This window comes from Anolis sagrei, chromosome 2 (genome assembly GCF_037176765.1).
Source record: "Anolis sagrei isolate rAnoSag1 chromosome 2, rAnoSag1.mat, whole genome shotgun sequence".
In the NCBI taxonomy this organism is placed as follows: domain Eukaryota; kingdom Metazoa; phylum Chordata; class Lepidosauria; order Squamata; family Dactyloidae; genus Anolis; species Anolis sagrei.
Window position 1 is genome coordinate 185,790,952 of NC_090022.1, and position 26,651 is coordinate 185,817,602.

Consider the following 26,651-nt stretch of genomic DNA (forward strand, 5'->3'; position numbering starts at 1 on the left):
TCAAAACAGATAACATCACTCTTGCCTAAGACCAAAACATATTAACATTCATAATTTAAAATTTGGAAAATGAAAACCCAATTGGATAGGCCTGCCAGAAGAGACCGGTTTTTAATATGGTTTTAAATGCAGATTGTGCCTTCAGCTGCTTTATCTGGGTGCGAAGTCCAGGGGCAAATATCACACTCCCAAGTCAGCAACTGCAAGTTGCTTTTGACAGCTTGCTCCTGGTTGACTGGAGTAAATGTTGCCCATTGGACCTGAGTGCATAGGGCAGGGTATATGGCAGGTAGGTAAGAGCAATGTCAAGGGGATTTTTTTTTGTCGTGTCAGTTGCAACTTGAGAAACTGCAAGTGTGAGAGACTTGGCCATCTGCAAGGACGTTGCCCACGGGACGCCCAGATGTTTTGATGTTTTATCATCCTTGTGGGAGGTTTCTTTCATGTCCCCGCATGAGGAGCTGGAGCTGATAGAGGGAGATCATCCATGCTTTCCCTGGATTCGAACCTGAGACCTGTCAGTCTTCATCCCTGCCGGCAAAGGGGTTTAACCGATTGTGCCATTGGGGGCTCCGTCAAGGGGATAATGCAAAGGGAAATAAGTGTCTTTTCACTCAAATATATCTTGTTGTAGCAAAAAGGATCGTGCTCACCAGAAAAAGAAAAAATGTAGAAATTTGTAAGGCAGGACTGAACAGTTGTGGAAAGACGGGTATTATTTTCCACTCTGTTTTTAGTCACTTCACGTCACTAGAAATAAAATTCTTCCAGAACCAGAGCATGAGCAGAAAAAGTAGATTTAGAGCAGTGGTTCTCAACCTGGGGTCCCCAGATGTTTTTTGGCCTTCAACTCCCAGAAATCCTAACAGCTGGTAAACTGGCTGGGATTTCTGCGAGTTGTAGGCCAAAGACATCTGGGGGGAGGGCAGGTTGAGAACCACTGATTTAGAGGTTTACAGTGTATGAGGTTTGCTCATATGCTAGTTTACTTGATAACCTGCACCTTGCAAATAACCACAAGTCAAGCACTTACGGTTTCAGTATTTGGTGAGGACCACATCCACAATGGGCATGTAATATTAATTGCTGGTAGCTTGACATTATGGTGGTTAAATAACGTACATAGCGAAAGCGTATTGCGGCATGCTTTAAGATCTTTAAATCAGGATAGGCAAATTTGAGGGATACTTTGAAACAGAGCTCTTAATGCGCATCACTGTCTCTATTGGAAACTACATATCATGGAAAACACATTTTCGCAGAATGAGTATCACTGAGCGAACACTCAAAGTATTCATCTGATCCATATTTGTGCTTTCCAGTGGGAAATCACTACTTTTTCCATGGCTGTCAAACTGCGGATCCTGGAACCAGTTCAATGCCAGCTTCTATGGTGTATGAGAAGACTATCCAGAACCAGTTCCAGGGCTTGCAATGTAATTCTTTTAATAGTTGTGTGGAAGAGTGGATTTTAGTAGATGTTTGTTGTTACTTGATTGCAGCATAAGTAATAACTACTGAAATGTACTCTTCTATGCAAACGCTAAAAATATTATTTATTTATTTTGGAAATTTATATCCCATCCTGTCTCGACCTGCGCAGAGGGATTCAGGGCGCTGACAACAAAATCATAAATATACATCTTAGGTAAAAACAGTATAAAACACTATAAAAACAACAGTAAAACATTAGAACAATAACCAGAATTAAATATAGGAGTATCTCCAATTTGTAGTCTTCCAATCCTGGGTACATCCTTTGTTTACATTTTTAAAGGATGCTTTTTGAAGTGTGGTTGCTGCTTTGGCTTTCCCATCACTGTATTTTGGCAGAAAAATTGATAGCGGTAGTGAGGGCATCACTTACAGGGAAAATGGTCCCCGGACCCATGGCAGTTGTCCACTGAAAGTAAATCAGTGTGGCTTAATATGGACTAGACTTCTCTAGGATTGCACAGTCAAGCTCCAAACCAACGCAACACATAGATAGGCATGGGTTGCTTATGACATAGCCATCTTTCAGCTTAGATAAGATTGAGGTGTTAATAAGCTGAGACTTCAGGGGGTTCTCCTAACCCCTCCCATAAGATGTTGGAGGATTTGTATAATGGGACGAAACCAGCTGGCCTAGCAGCTGAAGTTGGGCATTTTGCCCGCGCTAAGGCCATGCCCTGGGAGTGCCATGTTGGCAGGCTTGGGAATCAGGCTTGCCCCATTCCCTGGGGCTACCGTTCTGCAAGAAGGGATTAGCTAGGACACCAGTCTCCATATGGGCTTAGCAGCGCCATTGGGGCGTTCAAGAACCCACCGGCTCCCTCATGATTTGGGGAACATTGAGGAAAAGAGCCTGACGTCCTTGAGGAAGCAAGTTTCAACTTTGTGGTTCGCGAAACTCTCTTTTTCAGGTAAAATTTTCATGTATTAGTTTTGGCAACCAGGAGGAGGGCATTGTGCCTCTTATGGCACCATCCGCACTGCTGATAGATAGATAGATAGATAGATAGATAGATAGATAGGCAGATAGGCAGATAGGCAGATAGGCAGATAGGCAGATAGATATAGATAGATAGATAGATAGATAGATCTGTTTATTGATTAGTGCACTGACTATATCAAGATAAAAACAGAAAATAGACAAATACACACTAATCACTATGCTAAAAATCCTGCAATAATTAACTAAAATAAATAAAACTTGATTGAACAATAAATTTGGTGAAATGGGATTAAATTGCAAGATGAAAGCAGGGTGAGCAGATTCCCATTAGTTGGATGTGACAGGACAGGAGAACAATATCTCTTGAGAAATATATATTAGGTAGTCATAATGCTAAGGACCACCCTCAGGGGCGGTATATTGATATAAAACACCATGTTAAATGTCTGTTCTCTAATTAATTTGGAAAGTTTGTGCTAAAACTGCAGCATGCACTTTTGTAATCGTTGTGTAGCTTTTCCCACCTCACTTCCCAAGCTTGAGCCCTTGAATGTATGCTTCGGTCGAGAGCCCGATCGCTGATCTATTTTGAGGCAATTCATTCTCCGCAAACCAGTTTTTCTCCATAGTTTTTTTCACGTTCAGAAAAATTGGGGAATGTTTTGACAGACATCTATGGAAACCCCCATTCTCCATATCCTGGCTCAAGCTAATTCTCAAACATTTCTCAGATTATAGTGAGTGGCACAACAAAATTAATGCCAGTACCAAAAGCAGTAGCAGAAGAAACTCCACAAGCAGAGAAAAAACATTATTCTGCGAGGGATGGTTGTGTGTGAACTGGCGTTCAGGGTCTGCCTTCCTGTAATATTTATCTGCTGCTGAAACAACTCACTGCTCATTTCAACATGGTTTCTCTGGTTTATATCTGCCCTGTCCAGACATTTGCTTTCCCCCCCCCCCCTTTTTCCCAGAACTACATAGGGTCTGAGCCAGTGCTTAATAAGAAAGAAAAGCAGCTTGAAATGTATCGTAAGACAGTTATGAAACCAAATAAGTGCAAATAAGCTGGTTTATTTGCAACAAATATGTATATTTTATGCTTTAGGAGAAAAAGTAAATTTTCAAACAACTTCCTGTGTTATATTTTACCACTGACATGGAGAGTGTTCATTCTGTTTTTCATGGATGAGGCTTAACATGCCTCGACCTTCAAATGATTTCTAATGTGAGTGTAAAACCAACATTTGGTTAGAATATCCTTTTGCATGACAATTGCTTTGCCTTTTCTTTTTCTTAGCTTTAGTAATAAACAGATGTTAAGAGGAAGAGAGAAGCTCAAAGTCAATGTAGGCTTAACATATGAGAAAACCCTTGGGATGCAGCCACACTATACATTGGTTTAGCTGTTGCTTTCTCGCCATGAGAGTTAAATGATATAAAAGCAATGCAAACGTGTAGTCTCAATAGAAGCCCCATGCTGAAACCTAGACATCACGAAAACCAACTTGGCTAGGGCCAGTGTGACTGTAAAGGAGCAGGGGCAACTTCGGGACTATATTCTTTGCTAAGGCCCATATTCATTCATATCCTTCCCTTCCCACTTAATTGCATGCCAAGTCTACCAGGGATTGGAAGAAAATTTTGTTTAGTACATCTTTTCGTAAGGACTAAAAAAATAATGTTTTTAATGTATTGGGTTTTAATTGGCTCAACTTTTTGTACTTATTATGTCTATTAGTTTAAGCCTCGGTTTCGGTTGTTTATAAGCTATATTGAGTTTGTTTTATTTCACATTTTGCTTTGATTGTTGTTTATCTGTTTCCGGACATTGAATGTTTGCCATTTTTTGTATTTATGTAAACCTCCCCAAGTCCCTTTGGGGAGAGGGGACAAGTTATAAATAAAGTCTTCTTCTTCTTCTTCTTCTTCTTCTTCTTCTTCTTCTTCTTCTTCTTATTATTATTATTATTATTATCGTAGTTCGAGGATGATGGTCTTCCAAATGTGGTGTCTTGGAGGTGGGTCCGTATGTGTTTGTGGAGCCCTGTTTTTGATCTTGGTAGCTGTGGAGCCATATTTCTAAATTGAACATGAGAGAAGCAAAGCTCAGACACACAGGGGACTTTGACATCTTCAAAGGATGGCTCGGCATTCTTGAGCTTTCAGCCATGTCTGGGGGGCTGGAGGGTTGCCACCTCGGTTATCTGATAGCCTCCTCGTGTTTAGCAGGTAAAATGTGAACCTCTCCATATATCTTTTGAATTTGACCAGTGCAAATGACTGGAAATTTTTGAGATCATTTTTTGATTTCATCATTACTTTTTTTCCAAAAAAAAAATCTAATGGAATATAGAGAAAAAGTGAAATGGAGACTGACATATTTATCCCTAAAAAGCAGATATTCTGTTATTGAAAATTACATTCCTTATGCCTGGTATCTTTGCCTGGCTTTCTTACAGGTGACATAGAGGGGGCTTTTAATGGACAAGTTGGGTGCTGTGGCTTCAATGAGGCACATTTCTCATTTTTCCATTACTTTACCTCAATTTGGTGTGATGAGCTTGATGTCGGAATTGCACTGCTCTTACTGACTCATCATTCCAGATTTCTGCTCACTGTGCTGAACAGCAAGGGCTTAACTTGAGTGCACAAAACTACAAGAACAAAAAAACATAGTTTTGGAGACAAGGAAAGTAATAGACTCGCAATATTCTATGCTGCAATATTCTCATCTGGAGTATTGTTTTCAGTTGTTCTTCATTTTAGGGGAGGGGGGTATAGACAAGTTGAAATAGGTTCAGAGAAGACTAACAAGGATGATAAGAAATAGGGGAACAAAACATATGATTAGAAGTTGAAGGACTTGGGCAAGTTCCACTTGGTGAAAAGAAAAGTGCCATGATTGCAAGGGATGCCACAGAGAGAAAGGTGCAGCTTTGTTCTCTGTTGCCCAGAATGTTCCAAGTTTAATAGTTTAAAGAGGGTAAATGTTATTAAAATATTAGAAGGAATTAAGAGTGATTTGGCAATGTAACGCATTGCCTGCAAAGACAGTAGGATCTTTTTCTATGGATATTTTCAAAAAGAGTATGTACGGTCACCTGCTGCCGATACTTTAGCTCAAGATTCTGAACTGAAAATGGGGTTGGACCCAATGGGTCATAAAGCCCCAGAGGCGGCCCTGGGTAATTTTCAACGGTAAGCAAACAGTATTTTGGTGCCCCCCCCCCCCCAAACCAATCACTGATATATATTTTCTGTTCGTCGTGGGAGTTCTGTGTGCCATATTTGGTTCAATTCCATCATTGGTGGATTTCAGGATGCTCTTTGATTGTAGGTAAACTATACATCCCAGTAACTACAACTTGCTTATGTCAAGGTCTATTTCCCCCCAAGAGCGCCTCAAGAGCACCCCTGGGTAAAATCAACTATACTGCAAATGCTTACTTTGCGTAATGGGTTGAGCCGCCCCTGTAAAGCCCCTTCCAACACTGTGATTTTATGCCTGAATATGGTTGTACATACACTTTAGCTGTGTAAGGCAGCTGCTTCGGGCAGTAGATTTGTGGTGCATAAAATCATCATGTTTAGCATATTAAAAGTACCATTTGTCCAGAAAATAATTAGAAATTGAATGTTTAAATTGTGACAAATGGAGCTACAAAATTCTGAACTGTACAAAATCTCTTTGATTCGGCAAAACAAACAAAACCAATAAAACAGCTAAAATAATCAGTGGCAGCAGGAAAAATGAAAGATATTGTATATATCTTCCATAAGAGTCTGTTTTTAAAAAAATGTAAGAGAAGAGTAAATATGAGGACACTGTATCTTAAATATTGTAGAGTCTCGCTTGTCCAACCTTCGTTCATCCAACGTTCTGTATTATCCAACGCAGTCTGCCTCCCGCCCGGATCCACAGCTGTTTCAATACGTTGCGATGTTTTGGGCTTAATTCGTAAATGCAATAATTACTTCATGTATTAAACTGCCTTTTCTGTTGATTTGTTGTAAAACATGATGTTTTTGTGCTTAATTTGTAAAATCATAACGTTTAATAGGCTTTTCCTTAATCCCTGCTTATTATCCAACATTTTTGCTTATCCAACGTTCTTCTGGCCCATTTCTGTTCGATAAGCGAGACTCTACTGTAGTTCATTTGTCATTCAAAATGAAAATATTCCACATTGGGGGTTTTTTTCTGGAGACAAAGGTTCGGAACAATTTCTCCCAATTTCTTGCATCTGTAATTATAATTATATTCTATAGTCGAAGACTTTCATGGCTGGAATCACAGGGTTATTGTAGGTTTTTCAGGCTATATTGCCATGTTCTAGAACAGGGATCCTCAAACTTTTTAAACAGAGGGCCAGGTCACAATCCCTCAAACTGTTGGAGGTCTGGATTATAATTTGAAAAAAAATGAATGAATTCCTATGCATACTACATATATCTTATTTGTAGTGCAAAAACACTTAAAAATATACAATAATTAAAATGAAAAACAATTTTAGCAAATATAAACTTATTAGTGTTTCAATGGGAAATGTGGGCCTGCTTTTGGCTGATGAGATAGGATTGTTGTTATTGTTGTTGTTGTTGTGTGCTTTCAAGTCATTTCAGACTTAGGTAGACCCTAATCAAAGGCCGGGTAAATGACCTTGGAGGGCCGCATCCTTAGTTTGAGAACCGCTGTTCTAGAAGCATTCTCTCCTGATGTTTCGCCTGCATCTATGGCAGGCATCCTCAGAGGTTGTGAGGGACCTATAATTATATTATTTACTCTTAGGGAGATGCGTGGGATTTTTTTCCCCAGGGGTCAAAATACCCAAGTGCATCTTGGATATTTTGCCCCATAGTTTAGGTTCTTAGCAGGGAGGCAGTTTCTTTCTTTACCATAAATAGCAAAACATCTTGAACCAGCCCAGCTTCCATTTCCAAAATGAAAGGGTATGAAGTGACACTTTGCCTTTATTGCTAGAAATGTTATACATTTTTGCCCAATCTAATAGTCTGCAAATCTGTTTATCCATCTAATCTATCCATGCTGATTCCTTGTGGGAATCCATTGTGTTGCATCCATTGCAACAGTTGTAGAAGCACATAAGTCCGAGTCATTCCTGTTCATAGAGCTGGTTCATAGAGACAGGCCTTGGGTTTGCCTGCTCACATCCAAAAAAGAACGCACTGGGGAAACTAGTATTGTCAGTGATGGATTTTGCCACACACACAGCTCAGAGCTGCCTTTTTATCAAGGATGGTATCTCAGCAGTGCTTGCTAATCCAACTATGATATCACATTCCCCCCTCTCTTTCTGTATTGAGTGTGCATGTAATGTGAGCACACACACACATGCATGCACTTATTAACCCTTCAAAGTCTGCAATGTCCCAATCTAGGAATTGTGATAGTTATCTGTGTTGTCAAAGGCTTTCATGGCCGGATTCACTGGGTTGCTGTAGGTTTTTCGGTCTGTATGGCCATGTTCTAGAAGCATTCTCTCCTGACATTTTGCCTGCATCTATGGCAGGCATCCTCACAACCTCTAAGGATATCTGCCATAGATGCAGGCGAAATGTCAAGAGAGAATGCTTCTAGAACATGGCCATATATACAGCCCAAAAAACCTATAACAACTCTGTGATAGTTATCATTGGGAAACAGTATAAAGAATTCTCCTGTGCACGCACTTTAATGTTGTTCTTTCCAAATATTTCGCATCACTCTGTTCTTCGTGTTTTCTTTTGTATTACCCTTCCAGTTGTTATATCTCCAGATAAAATTTAATAAGAAGGCTTGATGTATGCAAGTTATCAACTTCACCACACCCTATCATCAATAGCAAAATGGCAATCATAACACTTGACATAGGAGAGGCATTATGTGTGCCACATCATAAAATCAATATGAAAAACTCAGCAGCCATGATGCAGCCAAATCCAAATCTAAGGTTAAATTTGTTTGTTTATTCTAGATATTTATCTGGGCTAATATTAAGGATTTCATCACATTACAAAAATTACCCGCACTAGAACACTTTGTCCACAGAGTCCGCCAGATCTCATCACATGATGCAGATCTACTTCCAGCAGGACTCTGTGTTGGCAAAGTGTGGCAGGAGGGAGACTCCCCATGTTTGGATTAAAAATCATGGGAACAGCGCAGGAGCATGCAGGAAAAGTATGCTTTCCAGCATGTGATGGGCAAACAGGAGGTGCAAGTGATGTGAGGTGATGAGGCAATGGATTCACCCTGCTGCCCCACATTTTGCTCCCCTCCTCCCGCTTTCCCTCACATCAAAGACCTCCATTTAATGAGGTCCATAATCACAGGACATAATAGACTCGCATAGAAAATCAGCATTAAGTTAATAATAACTGCATTAAGCGCTAGTATTGTTGTTGTGTGCAATCACCTTGTTTCCAATTTATGGTAATCCCAAGGCAAGCCTATCATGGGCTTTTCCTGGCAAGATCTGTTGAGGATGAGTTTTTGTCATTGCCTTCCTCTTAGGCCAGTGGTGCTCAACCTGTGGGTCCCCAGATGCTTTGGCCTTCAACTCCCAGAAATCCTAACAGCTGGTAAACTGGCTGGGATTTCTGGGAGTTGTAGGCCAAAACATCTGGGGACCCACAGGTTGAGAACCACTTTTTTTTTTGTCATGTCAGGAGCGACTTGAGAAACTGCAAGTCGCTTCTGGTGTGAGAGAATTGGCCGTCTGCAAGGACGTTGCCCAGGGGACGCCAGGATGATTTGATGTTTTTATCATCCTTGTGGGAGGCTTCTCTCATGTCCCCGCATGAGGAGCTGGAGCTGATAGAGGGAGCTCATCCGCCTCTCCCCGGATTCGAACCTGTGACCTGTCGGTCTTCAGTCTTGCCGGCACAGGGGTTTTACCCACTGCGCCACTGGAGAACCACTGTCTTAGGCTGAGAGAGTGTCACCCAGTGGCTTTCTGTGACCAAGTGGGGTTCAAACCTTGGTTTCCCAGAGTGCTGGCTACATCTTGAGCAAGCTTATTTTCTGCTGCTCTGGAGATTAGGACATAGAGCAATGGAACAACGTTGCAGGAAAAAAGATTCCACCTATACTTTAGGAAGAAATTCATGACATTAAGAGCCTTTCTGCAATGGAATATGCTGCCTCAAAGACTGGTGGAATCTCCTTCTACGGAGGTTCTTAAGCAGGGGTTGGCCATCTGTCAGGACTGCTTTGTTTCCGTGCTCCTGCATGGCAGAATGGGGTTGGACTGGATGACCCTTGTGATCTCTTCCAACTCTATGAATCTATGACAGTCCAGTACACATAATTGTTCTATTTTTTCATATTTATTCAATCAGTAGTAGTAGTTTATTTTAGCATACTGTATCCACAGGCATTAAGAAACAGATCTTCAACAGACCTCACTACCTCTGAGGATGCTTACCATAAATGCAGGCAAAACGTCAGGAGAGAATGCCTCTAGAACATGGCCATATAGCCCGAAAAAAACTACAACAACCCAGTGATTCTGGTTATGAAAGCCTTCGACAATAAATATTCACATGCTTACTGATGGCTATATTTCATTCTTTAGACAGATTTCAAAACACAACCACCAATAAACACACGAAGACTCGTCTCTTCTTTGGCTTATGGATTCTCATACCTGTACGTGCTTTCCAATACTGGTCTGTGATTCTTAACCTATGGCAGTCAGCAAGATAATAAAGCCAACAAGGAATTCAAAACATAATTTTGATCACAATATAACTCCAATTAAGAGAGCAGCGCAATCACACATTCCAGCAGAGTTTAAAGAAAGTTTATCATGATTAACCGTCTGGATAAATTAAAAGGTCTTTTGCTGGCGCCAGAATCAGATTAAGCAAGAGGCAAGCCACCTAGGGAAGTGTGTTCTATCATGGCTGAGGGGGCCACAACCAGAAAGACCTTCCCTTGGATCACCCTTCCCTTGACTTCCAAAAGTCCCTGGAGGATGACTTCAGAGGAGGATCTTAATGTGCAGGCAGGTTCACTTACCTTTAGATCTAGGTTCTTGTGGGTTTTTTCGGGCTATATGGCCATGTTCTAGAGGCATTTCTCCTGACGTTTCGCCTGCATCTATGGCAAGCATCCTCAGAGATGAGGTCTGTTGGAATTAGGACAATGGGTTTATATATCTTTAGATCGTTTGTAAGTGAGTGACGCTTCAGTTATTTAGGTCCCAAACCACATCAGCTAGCCTTTGAATTGTTTTTGGAAAGAGCCAAGCAGCTAGTGAAGTCACTTAAGAACTGGCAAGTGACATTATTCCATGTGACCACTGAAAATCAACAGCTTTGTCTTGGTTGACAACAATGGATAAAATGAGTTTCCAAGGACCTCAAGTAAAGAAATTAGGGCATGGGATTTGTAGTTTAGGAAGGGACCTTTAAACTGCTCAGCCAGGCAGGTCCTGGGCATCACTAAACTACAAACCCCAGAATTCTGCAGAAGGCAGAAACCGGATTTAAGGTGGATTCATGCTCTGGTGTGATGAGGCAGCAAGAAACATTCAAAAGTAGCATCTTTAAAAATAGTTACCACATTCCAGTGACCTTGTCACATGAGTTGCTGTAATTGCCACGCATTTTGGCAAATCTGGCATGAGGAACCCATTGCCCCATGCCCAGTATCACCTAACGTCCCCTCACTAGTCCCATGCAGAGGGGGGAAAGGCTTCCCTCTGTGGACCCCTATGCAACACGGAAGCCTCCTGCGTTGCTGGGGTGGCATGCACTGTTTCCTCTCCATTTGCATGACGGAGTACCATGGAAGTAGCTTTACCTTGTGGGATAAGAGCTAGCAGGCTCCGTGTTGCAAATAGAGATGAACTGGCTTTTTTTGTTGTTGCTGTTTATTCATCCAGTCACTTCCGATTCTTCATGATCTCATGGACCAGCCTACGCCAGAGCTCCCTGTCAGCTTTGCCCACCCCCAGCTTCTTCAGAGTCAAGCCAGTCACTTCAAGGATTTTTTTTTTGTCGTGTCAGGAGTGACTTGAGAACCTGCAAGTTGCGTCTGGTGTGAGAGAATTTGCCATCTGCAAGGACGTTGCCCAGGAGACGCCCGAATGATTTGATGTTTTTATCATTCTTGTGGGAGGCTTCTCTCATGTCCCCGCATGAGGAGCTGGAGCTGATAGAGGGAGCTCATCCCCCTCTCCCAGGATTCAAACCTGTGACCTGTCGGTCTTCAGTCCTGCCGGCACAGGGGTTTAACCCACTACACCACCGGGGACTCCTACTTCAAGAATACTATCCATCCACCTTGCCCTTGATCGCCCTCTCTTCCTTTTTCCTTCCATTTCCCCCAGCATCATTATCTTCTCCAAGGTTTCCTGTCTTTTCATTATATGGCCAAAGTACTTCATCTTCGCCTCTAATATCCTTCCCTCCAATGAGCACCTGGGCATTATTTCCTGGAGGATGGACGGGTTTGATCTTGAGTCCAACTTTAAATCTCTTTTCCTGCCCACCAACACTGTTTTCCATTCTTGAGTTTGGAATAGAGCAACTGCTTTGGGAGACGGTGGTCAGGCATTTGGACAATGTGGCCGGTCCAGTGGAGTTGATGGCAGGGGACCATCACTCAGGGCCGTAGCCAGAAAAAAAATTCGGGAGGGGTTGAAATTTTCGGGGGGAGGGGGGTTTGAAAATTTCACGGGGGGGGGTTGAAACCTGCTTCCTAGCTCACGCTGAAGCAAAGAGCACAACGGGGGGCAGAGCAGCCTTCCATAGCCTGCAGCTCCGCCCCTGTCAACCACCTCCACCAAGTCTGGCCTCCTTAATGAGAGCATTCAACACACACACACCCAACTTCAGGCCTGTAGCGAGGGGTTTTTTTTAAGGGGTTCAAACCCCCCCCCCCCGAAATGTTTCAGATTTTTTTAAAAAAGCCAGTTTACTCATGAATTTTAACTGGTTAACCAAATCCCCATGCTAAGTCTATGGGATGCAAAAACTTAAGAGTCCCTCCAGAACTGCAAGCACTATCTCAAGCAAATATTTATTTATTTATTTATTATTCGAACTTATATGCTGCCACTCCCCTGGGGCTCGAAGCGGCTTACAAAAACAGGCTAAAATCGAACACAATTTAAAACAATTTAAAAACAGCAATATCAGAGATCAAAGTCCCGTTGAAACAGATATGTCTTACATGCCCTGCGGAAAGCTGATAAGTCCCGCAAGGCACGGACTTCAGGTGGCAGAGTATTCCAGAGAATAAATTGTCAATATTTAAGGCCTTGCATGGTCTGGGGCCGATGTACCTGAGGGACCACCTCACCCCCTACCAACCCTAGAGATCCCTCCGTTCTGAGGACCAAGATCTATTGGAAATTCCCAGTTTCAAGACCGTGTGTCTAACAGCAACCAGACGCAGAGCCTTTACAGCAGTGGCACCATCACTCTGGAATACTCTGCCACCTGAAGTCCGTGCCTTGCGGGACTTATCAGCTTTCTACAGGGCATGTAAGACATATCTGTTTCAACGGGACTTTGATCTCTGATATTGTTATTTTTAAATGGTTTTAAATTGTTTTTAAATTGTGTTCGATTTTAGCCTGTTCTTGCAAGCCGCTCCGAGCCCCAGGGGAGTGGCCGCATATAAGTTCGAATAATAAATAAATAAATAAATAAATATTTGCTTGAGATAGTGCTTGCAGTTCTGGAGGGACTCTTTATTTTTTGCATCTCATAGACTTAGCATGGGGATTTGGTTAACCAGTTAGTTAAACTTCATGAGTAAACTGGGTTTTTTAAAAAATCTGAAACATTTCGGGGGGGGGGTTGAACCCCTAACCCCTCCCCCCTCGCTACAGGCCTGCCATCGCTTCAATGCTGGTGGTCTTTGCTTCTTCCAGCACGCTGACATTTATCCACTTGTCTTCCCAAGAGATTTGCAGGATTTTCCGGAGGCAGCACTGATGGATCGTTCCAGGAGTTGCATGTGACGTCTGTAGATAGTCCATGTTTCGCAGGCATATAGCAGGGTTGGGAGGACAATAGCTTTATAAACAAGCATCTTAGTATCCCTACCGATGTCTATTCCAGTTCAAAGCAGATAATGTGCAGAATGTGGATTGGCAACCCATTTTCCATTCTTGTGCTATTTAGCCTTGAAATGACTCTTGAATTGCATCACCCTTCAGAGGGAGGAAAGAAGAACTATTTTCTAGAAGCCACTGAAGCTGAGGCCTTTCTAGGGCTAACCAGAGAACTGTTGTTGTCTAACCCAGCCAATGTTACCCACTCCAGATAGGTAAAGGTAAAGGTTTCCACTTGACATTAAGTCTAGATGAGTCTGACTGTGGAGGGTGGTGCTCATCTCCATTTTTAAGCCAAAGAGCCGGCATTATCCGTAGACACCTCCAAGGTCATGTGGCTGGCATGACTGCATGAAGCGCTATTACCTTTCCGCTGGAGTGGTATCTGTTGATCTACTCTCATCTGCATGTTTTCGAACTGCTAGGTTGGAAGAAGCTGGGGCCAATAGAGGAAGCTCACCCCGCTTCCCAAATGTGAACCACCGACCTTTTGGTCAGCAAGTTCAGCAGATCAGCTGCACCATGGGGGCTCCCTACTCCAGATAATATAACTGCATATTGTGCAAAGCCATCCAAGGAAGATTGGGTGCTTGAGTGGTTGTAGTTGTAGTTTGGCACATGAGACGGAAAATCCCACATACACTTCTTCTCAGCCCAGGCTTTGAAATATACAATAATAACAAAATCAATACCAATTTGCTCCCAACCTGTGACACTCCCAATCTGCTTCTGGAAGGAGTCGCCTCACTGTCTAATGGCAAGTCTGACGCTGAGATGTTTTTTCAAATTTAGACCTTGTGACCTTTTAAAATAATAATAATAATAATAATAATAATAATAATAATAATAATAATAATACATCACACAGTCCTAAACACTTGGGAAGTGTTCGACTTGTGCTTTTGTGATAGGAAATCCAGCATGTATATCTTGCTCGCTGTGATATACTGTGTTTTTTGCGTCAGTAAAATAATAATAATAATCATCATCATCTTTATTTTTAGACCTCCCTATTTCCCCAGGGGGACTCAGGGTGGTTTATACATATAGAAGCAAACATTCAATGCCCGGCATTTTATTTATTTATTTATTTATTTATTCTATTTATGCCCCACCTTTCTCTACCCCAAAGTGGACTCAAGGCAGCTTACACAGTGGCAATTATTTAATGCCTTAAAACACATACAATCAGAGGTGGCCCTAGGTAATTTCCAATGGTAAGCAAACAGTATTTTGCCCCCCCCCCCAACCAATCACGGATATATATTTTCTGTCCGTCGTGGGAGTTCTGTGTGCCATATTTGGTTCAATTCCATCATTGGTCGAGTTCAGAATGCTCTTTGATTGTAGGTGAACTATACATCCCAGTAACTATAACTCACATATGTAAAGGTCTGTTTTTCCCCAAGAGCACCTCAAGAGCGCCCCTGGGCAAAATCAACTATACTGCAAATGCTTACTTTGCGTAATGGTTGAGCCGCCCCTGCATACAATTAGGAAGAACTTCCTGGCTGTGAGAGCTGTTCAGCAGAGGAACTCTCTGCCCGAGAGTGTGGTGGAGGCACCTTCTTTGGAGGCTTTTAAACAGAGGCTGGATGGCCATCTGTCAGGGGTGATTTGAATGCAATTTTCCTGCTTCTTGGCAGGGGGTTGGACTGGATGGCCCATGAGGTCTCTTCCAACTCTAGGATTCTTTAATTTTTGATTATAATTCCAAAAATTAAAATTAAATTAGACTGAAATTGAAACATATTAAACATTTAAAAACATTCCATTCCATATTACCAAAACATATACCAAAACGTTGCAGCAATAGAACACAATACAAAATAATAACAGCATTATACTAATCAAATACAATTAAATATCAAAATAAAGACATAGAACAGCTAATCAATAAAGAAATACATTTAAAAGCATAGTCATCAATAATATGAAATATGAAAAATATTTACTCATGGCAGTTTTAATAAGGCAGGTGTTGACAAAAGTTTGAGAAATTGGGCTGGTTGGATATTGAGTATAGCACCCATCTCTGTGATTATCCTTTATTATTATTATTATTATTATTATTATTAATAATCATAATAATATTTTTTTGCTGATTTCCTTGCTTTCAGATGTTCTCTAATTTTGGAGTTCATGGCTTATGACCTAAGGCTCCTGGATTATAATCCATTCTACTGATCATGGTGGGAAACCGTTTTTGAAAGGGAGGTGAGAAAGGCCATGGGCAGCAAACCTTAGGTTGGGTTGTTGTAGGTTTTTTCAGGCTATATGGCCATGTTTTAGAGGCATTTTCTCCTGACATTTTGCCTGCATCTATTGCAAGCATCCTCAGAGGTAGATTGTCTTGGATTGGCTCCTTACTCAATCCTTGATTGGGCCAAAAGTTTGCTGTTTGGTAGTAAGTATGCATGGTTTTTCCATGTTGTATGAATGTACAGTTACCGTCCTCAATTTCCCAATTCTGCTAGAGCTGAAAGTAACACCCTAGAGGTGTGAGGTCCCTGAAAGCTTTAATCTCCTCCGCAAAAAGGCTCCGCATGACATTTCATGGAGGATGCAACAGGTATGCAGTTTGCCTTTCTACCTGGCAGCAGGTTTAATTTAATGGGTTCCTGGCTTAATTTCTCTGAACCTCAGCCAAAGATTTCCATCGGGCTGTGACGAAGCAATACAGCTCCACAGTCTATGAGTCTGCAGATGTAAACGTGAGGAGTTGTGATGATCTTGTTTATTGGGAATGATTTTCTGATTTTTCTGTCGTTCTTAGTTATATTGTATTCCAGATAGAATCATAGAGTCCTACAATTGGAAGAGGCTTCGAACTACAAGAATGGAGATTCCATCTGAACATTAGGAAGAACTTCCTGACTGTGAGAGCTGTTCAGCAGTGGAACTCTCTGCCCCGGAGTGTGGTAGAGGCTCCTTCTTTGGAAGCTTTAAACAGAGGCTGGATGGCCATCTGTCGGGGGTGCTTTGAATGCAATTTTCCTGCTTCTTGACAGGGGGTTGGACTGGATGGCCCATGAAGTATCTTCCAAGTCTATGATTCTATGATTCTACTAGCCGTTCCTTGCCACGCGTTGCTGTGGCCCAGTCTGTGAATATGTGCTGCTGAACAGTATATGTGTCAATATGTGTGTTTGCATATATGTGTGTGATTTTGTGCATGTGTTGTAATGGTTTTTTTTTTTTGCTTTTTAAGCCCCTTCTGCTGTGTTTTTCAGTGTTTTTATGAGTGATGATCACTCATTGGCTTGAGAGGTGTCTTGTGTCCAAATTTGGTGTCAATTCGTCCAGTGGTCATTGAGTTATGTTAATACCACAAATGAACATACCATTTTTATTTATATAGACTAGCCATCCCCTGCCACGCGTTGCTGTGGCCCACTCTGGTGGTCATGGGGGTTCTGTGTGGGAGGTTTGGCCCAATTCTATTGTTGGTGGGGTTCAGAATGCTCTGTGATTGTAGGTGAACTATAAATCCCAGCAACTACAACTCCCAAATGTCAAGATTCTATTTTCCCCAAACTCCAACAGTGTTCACATTTGGGCATATAGAGTATCCGTGTAGAGTTTGGTCCAGATCCATCATTGTTTGAGTCCACAGTGATCTCTGGATGTAGGTGAACTACAACTCCAAAACCAAAGGACACTGCCCACCAAACCTTTTCAGTATTTTCTGTTGGTCATGGGAGAACTTTGCCAAGTTTGGTTCAATTCCATCATTGGTGGGGTTCAAAATGCTCTTTGATTTTAGGTGAACTATAAATCCCAGCAACTACAACTCCCAAATGACAAAATCATTTTTTTGAGTGAAGGACATACACTGGGTTGCCAATTCCCTCACTGTGGGAGAAGGTGCGGGTCAAGAATAGGGCTCCACAGCCACCTACGAACCCACAAGGAAACGCATAATGGAAGACCATCTTACTCGTCCAACGAGGGATCGCCTAAGTAAGGTGTCTTGTGTCCAAATTTGGTGTCAATTCGTCCAGTGGTTTTTGAGTTCTGCTAATCCCACAAATGAATATACAATTTCTATTGATATAGATGATTCTACAAGGACCATCAAGCCCAACCCTATTCTTCCATGTAGGAGGTACACACAATCAAAACACTTTTGAGATATGGCTGTCTTAATAGAGACTTTAATTGCTTACTTAAATGTGTGTCCCAGAGGAGTAAAGCTCTGGCAAGATGCCTCACCCGTAGCGCAACGCAATTTTTGAGACGGCAATGGGGGTCTCTCTGAGCTTGCTACAAGCTCCCACTCACCTCTCTGCTGAGTGCAATAGATATACATACACTGTATATGTATGTGTTTCTCAACAAAGGCCTGCCAGAGCCAAAACTTTGAGGAATGGGGGTGGGAGATGACTCCGATTCCCCCCTAGGGAGCCAGATGTGCGTATGTGGAGGGCGTATGCCATCCACAACCAAGCATTGGTGCTCCTCCTTCCTTTGGAAATGATGGTGGGGGACTACAACCACGACGGTAGCTTTGCCACCCCTCTAGTAGTGTTTACGTGGAGGAGCAACCTCCTCGGTGCTGTTGGCCCTTTGCCGTGGTTTCTTGGCAGGCAGGCCCAGGAGGGAATGTGTTTCGGTTTGAGTTTCTTGGCAGGCAAGGAGGCTGAGAGGGGAAGGTTCCCTTCAATCCAGCCCTAGTTCTCGGTTCTCAAATTTATGCCCATCGGCTGCTACTTGGGTGGGCCAGAGGCGGCTGTGCAGAAGGAGGGGCGGAGGGTGACTCCTCACAGGAACAGGCGTTCCCTCCCCATTGGTTGCTTGCAGCTCCTACGCTCTCTCTCGCATGCATGCATGAACACACACACACACAGAGGCATGCTGAGTTCCCTTGCTCTCCATTGAAGGGGACTGCCATAGTAGCCATAGGAAGCAATTCTCCTGCACCTCTCATTACATATTATAGGCCCCAAATGGATGCTAAACATCACAGAAAGTTCCTCTGTTGTTTCAAGCTATGTATCAGAGTACGCATGTATGCCTGCCTGCATATATGAAACAAATTGTTGCAGGAACCTATTTGAAAACCATGACACTGTGCCACTGACACAGCAGGAGCATTTATTCTCCCCAAGATTGTCCTCCAAGTTCGGTGTCCTGGCGGTGGGTACGTAGGCGACTGTAGAGCCCTATTCTTGACCCACATGTTCTCCCGCAGTGAGGGCATTCATTTGCAGGTGAAAAGTGGGGTTGGCTTGCAGGTGGAAAGCTGGGGTTGGCTTGACGCACCTTCCTCTTGGCACCTTTCTCACTTTCGCCCTCCATTCATGCCTCTTCAAATTCTACAGCACTGCTGGTCACAGCTGACCTCCAGCTAGAGTGCTCAAGGGCCAGGACTTCCCAGTTCTCAGTGTCTATGCCACAATTTTTGAGGTTGGCTTTGAGTCTGTCTTTAAATCTCTTTTTCTGTCCTCCAACATTCAGTTGTCAGAAAATAGTGGCGGAATACCGTCAAGGCAATGGTGGCACATTTCTCTCTTTCACCCTCCATTCGTGCCTCTTCAGATTCTACAGCACTGCTGGTCACAGCTGACCTCCAGCTAGAGCACTCAAGGGCGGGGACTTCCCAGTTCTCAGTGTTTATGCCACAATTTTTAAGGTTGGTGTTGAGTCTGTCTTTAAATCTCTTATCCTGTCCTCCAACATTCAGTTGTCAGAAAGTAGTGATGGAATACCATCGAGGCAATGGTGGCATATTTCTCTCTTTCGCCCTCCATTCGTTCCTCTTCAGATTCTACAGCACTGCTGGTCACAGCTGACATCCAGCTAGAGCACTCAAGGGCGGGGAATTCCCAGTTCTCTGTGTCTATGCCACAATTTTTAAGGTTGGCTTTGAGTCTGTCTTTAATTCTCTTTCCCTGTCCTCCAACATTCAGTTGTCAGAAAGTAGTGGTGGAATACCATAGAAGCAATGGTGGCACGTTTCTATCTTTCACCCTCCATTCGTGCCTCTTCAGATTCTACAGCACTGCTAGTCACAGCTGACCTCCAGATAGAGCAGTGTTTCTCAACCGGCCCAGTTTTATTGTGTTTAGTGTATTGTGCCTATTGTTTACTTTGCTTTATTCTGTTTTAATTGTTTGATTTGCTTAGACTGTATTGTTATGTTGTTTTGTTGAGGCCTCGGCCTGTGTAAGCCGCATCGAATCCTTCGGGAGATGCTAGCGGGGTACAAATAAAGTTTAATAATAATAATAATAATAATAATAACCTGGGGGTCGGGACCCCTGGGGGGGGTCGTGAGGGGGTTTCAGAGGGGTCGCCGAAGACCATCAGAAAACACATATTTCTGATGGTCTTAGGAATCCCTTTGGCATAGTCATTTGAGTTCACAGTACTCTCCGGATGTAGATGAACTACATCTCCCCTAAATCACTGTCAATTCATCCCAAATCCCTCCAGTATTTTCTGTTGATCATGGGGGTTCTGTGTGGGAAGTTTGGCCCAATTCTATTGTTGGTGGGTTTCAAAATGCTCTTTGATTGTAAGTGAACTGTAAATCCCAGCAACTGCAACTCCCAAATGTCAAGATCTATTTTCCCCAAGCTCCACCAGTGTTCTGATTTTGGCATATTGAGTATTGGTGCCAAGTTGCTCCAGATCCAGTGATGATATAGGAACAAAAATAATTTTCTGGTTGGGGGTCACCACAACATGAGGAACTGTATCAAGGGGCCAGAAAGTAGTGGTGGAATACTGTCGAGGCAATGGTGGCAAAGCGCTGCCTTATCAGGACATTGCAAGAGCAAGGAAATGCTTCTTTGCCTGCCTGCTCGTTTTTGAACTCATGCAGCAGTACCAGCGCCAAAATGAGAGAAGCCAAGTCGTATCCATCTCCTTGTTTTTCTCTTGTATCTGAAAAAAGCCCTCTGTTGTGCAAGGGGTTTTGTTTTGTGTTTGTTGATTCGTTTTTTAAACAGAGCAACCCAAAGAGGCCTTGGAAAGGGATATGGTTAGGCCATACAGTTCTTCTCGAAATAGTGAAAGCAACATTCCACTTTTAGCTCATCACACTAGAGAATGAATGCACTTTAAATCTGGCAGCTGCCTCCTGCAGCATTCTGGGGTTTGTAGTTTAGAGAGGAGCCTTTAACGGCCTCACTAAACTACAAACCCCAGAATTCAGCAAAACGGATTTAAAGTGCATTCATTCTCTAATGGAGGCATCCTCAAACTGCGGCCCTCCACCTGTTTGGGCCTTCAACTCCCAGGATTCCTGACAATTGAACAAGCTTGTTGGGGCTTCTGGGAGTTGGATGCCCAAACACCTGGAGGGCCGCAGTTTGAGGATCCCTCCTCTAGTGTGATGAGGTCTTAAACATTAAGAAGAACTTTTCTGATGGTTCGAGTTGTTCGACAGTGGAATAGACTGCCCTTGTGTGCAGTAGAGTTACGTTCTTTGAAGTTTAGAACCAGAGACTGGATGATCATCTGTCAGGAGTGCTTTGATTGTGTATTAGTGCATGGCAAAAATGGGTTGGACTGGATAGCCCTTGTCGTCTCTTCCAGTGCTATGATTTTATGAATCTTTCACATCCATATAAAACAAAATTGCTGAAACTTTCTTATGAAGTAATCAGAATGAGGACAAACCCACTTGGTGATCTAGTCTAGATTCTGTGCTTGAAGACAAATATCTGAAGCATAAGGGGCTGTTTTCATACTTCCCAAACCTTAGCAAAGGGAGAAGTGTGTGCCCTTCCTGGTTTACAATTTATTTATTTATTTATTTACTTTGCTTATATACCGCTGTATCTCAAGCCCGAAGGCGACTCACAGCGGTTCACAAACAGTAAAAACAGTAGAAACAGCAGTGGTTCCATACAACATATAACAATTGACTTAACACATTATCCATAAATTACCGATAGCAATGACAATGCACAATTATTACAAAAAACAACTGTACCCAATCTTCTCATCATCCAAGCGTAGTCCAGGTTCGTCGTCCATTGTTCCATTCCTATGTTCCATTACCAGATTGCACTAAATTACTCAAACGCCTGCACAAACATCCAGGTCTTCACCTTTTTGCGGAATACCATTAGAGATGGTGCCAGTCTAATGTCCGCAGGAAGGGCGTTCCACAGCCGAGGAGCCACCACCGAGAAGGCCCTCTCTCTCGTCCCCGCCAGCCGAGCTTGAGAAGCAGGCGGGATCGAGAGCAGGGTCTCCCCGGAAGATCTCAAAGTCCTGGTGGGTTCATAGGCAGAGATGCGGTCAGATAGGTAGCTTGGGCCGGAACCGTTTAGGGCTTTAAAGGCCAACGCCAGCACTTTGAATTCAGCCCGGTAGCAGATCGGTAGCCAGTGGAGTTGGCGCAACAGGGGGGTTGTATGCTCCCTGCGCTCCGCTCCTGTTAAAATCATGGCTGCCGAGCGTTGGACTAGTTGGAGCTTCCGAGCTGTCTTCAAAGGCAACCCCACGTAGAGAGCGTTGCAGTAGTCTAAACGGGATGTAACCAGAGCGTGGACTACCGTGGCCAAGTCAGACTTCCCAAGGTACGGGCGCAGCTGGCGCACAAGCTTTAGCTGTGCAAATGCTCCCCTGGTCACCGCCGAAACCTGGGGTTCCAGGCTCAGCGATGAGTCCAGGGTCACACCCAAGCTGCGAACCTGCGTCTTCAGGGGGAGTGCGGCCCCATCCAACACAGGCTGTAACCCTATGCCCTGTTCGGCCTTGCGACTGACCAGGAGTACCTCTGTCTTGTCTGGATTCAATTTCAATTTGTTCGCCCTCATCCAGACCGTCACAGCGGCCAAGCACCGGTTCAGGACCTGGACAGCTTCCTTAGTAGCAGGTGGAAAGGAGTGACAGAGTTGGACATCATCCGCGTACAGATGACACCGTACCCCGAAACTCCGGATGATCTCCCCCAGCGGCTTCATGTAGATGTTAAACAACATGGGAGATAATATTGAGCCCTGAGGAACCCCACAAGACAATGGTTGTGGGGTTGAACAGGTGTCCCCCAACAACACCTTCTGAGATCGACCCTCCAGGAATGACCGGAGCCACTGCAAAACAGTACCTCCAAGACCCATCCCTGCAAGGCGTCCCAGAAGGATACCGTGGTCGACGGTATCGAAGGCCGCTGAGAGGTCCAGCAGCACCAACAGGGACACACTCCCCCTGTCGAGCTCCCGGCGCAGATCATCCACTAAGGCGACCAAGGCTGTCTCGGTACCATGTCCCGGCCTAAAGCCAGACTGTGCCGGGTCTAGATAATCCGTGTCTACCAAGAATACCTGGAGTTGTGAGGCCACCACACGTTCCAAGACTTTGCCCAAGAAGGGGAGATTGGAAACTGGCCGATAGTTGTCGAATTTAGTGGGGTCCAGTGATGGTTTCTTCAACAGCGGTTTTATTATAGCTTGTTTTAAGCTCGCTGGAATCTTGCCTTCCCGAAGGGAAGCATTAACCAATGCTTTGGTTTGTCAGACAATACTTCTGGCCGTGGTGGACCTTGGCCATCCCCTTTCCCCTACAGTCCAGGTATTTAACAGGAATGCCCCCTGACTTTGAAAATAAATATTTTCTTCATTGGTAGTATCCAGTAGCAGTAAGATAACTGTTGTCTTAGGGCTTCATTACCCCAGTCTTTTGTCTCGCAATGATCACTGCAAATGGAAGCATAAGTAAAAGTAAAGGTTTCCCCTTGACATTAAGTCTAGTTGTGTCGGACTCTGGGGGGTCATGCTCATTTCCATTTCTAAGCCCAAGAGCTGGCATTGTCCATAGACACCTCCAAGGTCATGTGACTGGCATGACACATGGAACATTGTTACGTTCCCACTGGAGCAGTACCTATTGATCTATGCACATTTGCATGTTTTTGAACTGCTAGTTTGGCAGAAGCTGGGGCTAACAGCAGGAGCTCACCCCACTCCCCGGATTCGAACCACCAGACTTTTGGTCAGCAAATTCAGCAGCTCGGCAGTTTAACTTGCTGCGCCTCCAGAGACATACCGGTATGGAAATGGAGGCATACCGGTATGGAAACAATCACCACACTGAACATGAGGAAGAACTTCCTGACTGTGAGAGCCGTTCAGCAGTGGAACTCTCTGCCCCGGAGTGTGGTGGAGGCTCCTTCTTTGGAAGCTTTTAAACAGAGGCTGGATGGCCATCTGTCAGGGGTGATTTAAATGCAATATTCCTGCTTCTTGGCAGGGGGTTGGACTGGATGGCTCATGAGGTCTCTTCCAACTCTTTGATTCTATGATTCTATGACTGTGTAATTGAAGGCTTTCATGGCCTGAATCACTGGGTTTCTGTGAGTTTTTCGGGTTGCATGGCCATGTTCTATTCTCTCCTGACATTTCCCCTGCATCTGTGGCAAGCATTCTCAAAGGTTTGTTCAGAGGTCTATCCTCTGCACCATCGTTTCTTGGCACGCAGTCCCAGGAGGGAATGTGTTTTGTTTTGAGTTTCTTGGTCTGACCTCTGAACAATCCTCTGAGGATGCTTGCCACAAATGCAGGTGAAACACTACTGGAACATGGCCATAAAGCCCAAAAAACTCACAGCAACCCAATCACCACACCTTCTCTTTAATAATAGCATTCTGGTGCCACTTCAGCGATACACATTCCCACAATCAACCTTTCACTGCCTTGGTTGAGCCAATCTTCCAACCTGTGCCCACCCTACATAGTGCATTCACACTGTTTAATTTATTATTGTCTTTATTCCACAATAGCAGAATAGCAGTTTCAGCACTCTCAGAAATGGAAGGTGCTGCCATAATTGCAGCATGCTCCTCCCTGACAACGCCATTGCACAATTACGGCAAAACAGAGTTTTAAAAAATAAAGTAAAACTTAGTAACAGAGTAAAATAATAATAACAACAACAATAATAGTAATAGTAATAAACATAATAAGTTCATTAAAACTCTTTAAAAGTTTCATTTGAATTATTATAGCTAAGATGGTATAAGCTAATGGACGAAGATAGGTATTCTACACTTTGACAAAAGTATATATTGAGATGTAATCACGATGTAATCCATGTATGAAGCAGCATAACTTCACCCTGCTTGGCAATAGGGAGGGTGAGAAGAGAACCATGTCCGTTCACACTACATTATTGCTGGAGCATGGGAACTGCAGCGGAATGAAATGAACCCTCCAAAGACAATCGTTGTGCAGCAGTACTATTAGTGACATTGCTGAATTTTTCCTGCCAGTTAAAAGATGTGATAAAAATGGCAATACCGCAATGGGAGAATCATGTTGTGTGATTTTGAACTTTTAAATCTAGTTTTAATCTGTATTTTTGCCTTGTTAAATGCTTCGATAAGTTTTTAGCCTTTTGTGTTATCAAAGGCTTTTATGGCCAAAATCACAGGCTTGTTGTGAATTTTCCAGGCTGTATGGCCATGTTCTAGAAGCATTCTCTCCTGACATTTTGCCCACTTCTATGGCAGGCATCCTCAGAGGTTGTGATGTCTGTTGGAAACTAGGCAGCTGAGGTTTAGGCACCGCACTCCGGGGCAGAGAGTTCCACTGCTAAACAGCTCTCACAGTCAGGAAGTTCTTCCTAATGTTCAGATGGCATCTCCTTTCTTGTAGTTTGAAGCCATTGTTCCATGTCCTAGTCTCCAGGGAAGCAGAAAACAAGCTTGCTCCCTCCTCCCTGTGACTTTCTCTCACATATTTATACATGGCTATCATATCTCCTCTCAACCTTCTCTTCTTCAGGCTAAACATGCCCAGATCTTTAAGCCGCTCCTCAAAGGGCTTGTTCTCTAGACCCTGGATCATTTTTGTCGCCCTCCTCTGGACACATTCCAGCTTGTCAATATCTCTCTTCAGTTGTGGTGCCCAGAATTGGTGTGGTCTAACCAAGGCAGAATAGAGGGGTAGCATTACTTACCTAGATCTAGACACTATGCTCCTATTGATGCAGGCCAAAATCCCATTGGCTTTTTTTGCCGCCGCATGACATTATTGGCTCATGTTTAACTTACTGTCCACGAGGACTCCAAGATCTTTTTCATACGTACTGCTCTTGAGCCAGGCATTGTCCCCCATTCTGTATCTTTGCATTTCATTCTTTCTGCCTAAGTGGAGTATCTTGCATTTGTCACTGTTGAACTTCATTTTGTTAGTTTTGGCCTATCTGTCTAATCTGTCAAGATCGTTTTGAATTCTGCTCCTGTCCTCTGGAGTATTGGCTATCCCTCCCAATTTGGTGTCGTCTGATGGGTAAGGTGTTGCCCTGCAGACCCCCAAGACAAGTGATTTGGAACACATCCAGTAGATATCGGTTACATGGGAGCATTGGCTTTGATGAGCTTTCTCGTCTAAGGGAATAGATTCATTCAAGAAAGGCGGAATTACCAATGAGTGTGAGCAATGAGAACACAACCTCCCTATCTATGGATGTATAGAGCATCTGAACCCCAGATGCTTGGATCAGCTGCTGCCGTCATGAGCTGTTGTGTGTGGGCTTTTCGGGGGCATCTGGGTAGCTGTGGCTTGAGAAAGAGTGCTGTGGCGGAATCTTTGTTTCTTTCAGTCGGGACCTCCACATGTGTCTCTCTGTGAAGAGCAGCAGGGAGATTTCATTTTCTTCCATTATCCATCTCTCACTTTCCAAAGGTTCAAGCCCAGGTCAACCCACTTTGGGGAAACTCTGCAGGTCTCGTGGCTAACAAAGCGAGTCAAATTAAAAGTTCTTTTATTATGATTTTTGAAAACCTCAATCTCTTGCCTTTTTTTGAAGAGGGGAGAAAGATGACTCAGAGATCTCTCTTTGAACTATCCCCCCCCCCCCCGGATTTAGCAACCCTTCCTTGTGCAAGTCTTTCAGTCGTCCAGCTGAATTTCAATTTCCCATCCATGCAAGCAGGGAGATTATATATGTATTGCCCTACCCTGCCTTGCAGGATAGGCAAGGATAATGAGCATGATAAGGATTGCAAGAAATGGTACAGAAAGGCCAAAGTTAGGGTGTGCGCATATTTTTGGAGAGGAAAACATGGTCTGAAAGGTAAAAAGGATACCAGGGTGCCAAGAGTACAACTGAGCTCCTCAAGGCAAAGCCCTGAAAAATTAGATCGAGGGATTGAGGTGGGAGGGGTGCACCTCTGTTAG

At 43.5% G+C, this 26,651-nt stretch overlaps 1 protein-coding gene across 2 annotated transcripts in view; it reads left to right on the forward strand.

Annotated features, from left to right (window-relative positions):
* GLI1 (GLI family zinc finger 1) overlaps nucleotides 1-26,651 on the forward strand; it is a 154,236-nt gene that overhangs the window by 45,109 nt on the left and 82,476 nt on the right. The window lies entirely within an intron of this gene.